Here is a 2,847-nt window from a genome sequence, read left to right on the forward strand (position 1 = left end):
CTTTTGTCATAGAAATGGAATCATAACCTATGTAACCTTGGTTACACATAACATATGCTTCTCTCACTCGACATAATGTCTTTGAGATTTATCCAAGTTGGTTCATGGATCAATAGTTCCTTTTGATGGCTGAGTAGTATTCCATGGTTGGGCCCTTTGAATACTCAAGCATCCTTAGTGCTGTTTCTTTGTGATGGTTGCCTTCGTGAAATTCAAAGCAATTGGTTCTGGGGGAGGGTACATCTTATCATGCATGAGGTTCCGGGTTCAATCCCCAGCACCTACATGCAAATAAATAAATAAATAAACCTAATTACTTCCCCCTCAAAATAAAAACAAAAACAAAAAACAAAGCAATTGGTTCCAAGTAGCAAACGATGTATTTTAAAATAATTTCTCTCCCTCGTCAGTGAAGCCTTCCTGCACCTTCCAGCTCAGCCTGGCCACCATCTGAAAGTCACACACTGAGTGACCCAGCTATCACTACTTGGAACTGAAGAACCACCCAGCCAAGTCCTGTCTGGATTCCAGACTGAAGAATAATGAGAATAATAAATCTTTACTGTTCTGAGCTACTAAATTTTGAGGTAATTTGTTACCTAGCAATAGATAAATGGGGACACTGAGAGACAAGCCTCCAGGTTTTCAAGAGGGGGCTTCTGCCCTTTTCCTTGCTTCAGCATCTCAGTCCAGAGCCAAACTTGTGTTTCAACTTGTCTCCATGCTTCCCAGAAAGCCTTGAGGACCTTCACAGCTTCCCCACGTGTCCTGACAAGCCAACCCCAACGTGTGACATGAAGATACGACTCCTTTTCTCTCGTCAGGTTCCTTTTCTCAAGGATGATGGAAGAAGCTTTCAGGGAGAAGTTAAAATGAGTTTGTTCTCCCTAGTCTGCAAAATAATGTGCAGACAGAAATCAGCCTAAAAGACCAAACTGGCTCCAGACAACCACCAGTGCAGGGAGACCACGTACAATTAATAAGCACAGCAGATACATTTATTGAGTGCTAGCTGTGTACCAGGCTCTAGCTAAGCATGCCATGTGCAGCATCGTATAGAACCCTCAGAACTAAACTGGGGGACAGCTGTTATTTTTATTTCTTTCATACAAATGGGAAAAGTGAGGCTTAGTGAGATTAAGTAACTTTCCCAAAGTCACATGGCTGTTAGCCCATCTCCTAACAACAGAACATCTCTTCTTCTGGGTTGTGGTGGCCATCTATGTGTCAGAGAGACACCCAGTTCAGTGCTTTCAGCCACAGAAAATGCCAAGGAGAAGACCTCAGCACTTTCCAACTCTTTTCATTCCCTGGCACACATAAAAAAGTGACAAAAGAAGGGCACACTGGGATAATGGATTGGGGTTAACTTCAGGTAGAGGTGACAAGCCTAGGGGACTCCAGTGGGGAAACTCAGTCAAACTATATGTAATCCAAAGTCACTTCATTTCCCCAACTGCCTCTGAGACTTCTAAGAGGGGATTAAAATTTAAAATTTTTAAATATAACTTAACGGAGATAGGTTATATCTCAGTGCCTTTGGAAGACCAGCCCTCAGTCTCTAGAAAGGGCCCAACCTGGGAGACGTGTGTTCTTGAGATGTGACTTTGGACAAATGTCTTAGCCTCTCTGGGCTTGTCTCTCTCTGAAGAAAGGTGAGAACTGGCCCACAGAATTATAAGCTGAGCACAGTGGGTAGAGGAGGCATCAGGATTGGCCCTCCTGCCTAGTAGAAAAATTCAACCTTGGACACCACTGGAGGAAGAAGATAATTCCTCCTTTCAAAAGAAATTAATCAATAAAGGGAGAATTTTCTAGAAATTAATGATAGGGTAGGTGGTACCTTTCAGATGCACTGGGATTTATTTGGTTTTCTCCTGGCATTTGATTTCTTTTTCTTTTTAGCAGTCTTATTGAGATATAATTCACAAAACTATCAATTTATCCATGTAAAGTATACAATTCAATGGTTTTTAAAATATTCATCATGTTGTACAACTATCACCACACTCTAATTTTAAAATACTTTCATCACTCCAAAAAGAACCCCTGTACCAATCTGCAGTCACTCTCATTTCCTCCCCACACACGCCCCTCCCAGCCCCTGGGCTAACCTACTTTATGCCACCATAGACTTGCCTATTGTGGATATTTCACATAAATAGACTCATACAATGTATCTGTGTCTTTTTCACTTGGCATAGTGTTTGCAAGGTTCATCTACCTTGCAGGATGTATCAGTACTTCACTCCTTTTATTACTGAATTATGTTCTGTTGAATAACTATATATTTTATTTATATAGCATTTTATATTATTTATTACTTTATATATCTATTTATATTACATTTATTTATCCATTCATCAGTTGATAGACATTCAGGTTTTTGTTTTTTTTGCTATTATGAATAAAGCAATGAACATTTGTGTGCATGTGTTGTGTGAATATATGCCATTTCCCTTGGGTACACACATAGAATTGCTGAATTATAAGGTAACTCAATGTTTAATATTTTGAGAAACTTCCAGACTGTTTTCCAAAGTGGTGGCACTATTTTACCCTCTCGCCCGCAGTGTCTGAAGGTTCCAAGCTATTCAAGAGGTATTTTCTGACAGAGCCAAGTATGCAACGGAAAGACATAGGGGCCTGGACTAGAGATAACTAGATGAAGTCAGTATTGTGGCAAAAAAGCAGAAAAGGATGAGAATGTTCATTTATCTACATGCCTGAGGGCTGGAGGCTGAAGCTGGACTGGACAATTCTTATCACTCCAATTTGAGAATTTTAAAGATTCATGGTAATAGGAAAGCACAACTGACAGAAAAACATGTTTTCAAATGAAAATAT

Source organism: Vicugna pacos, chromosome 16 (assembly GCF_048564905.1).
Source record: "Vicugna pacos chromosome 16, VicPac4, whole genome shotgun sequence".
In the NCBI taxonomy this organism is placed as follows: Eukaryota; Metazoa; Chordata; class Mammalia; order Artiodactyla; family Camelidae; genus Vicugna; species Vicugna pacos.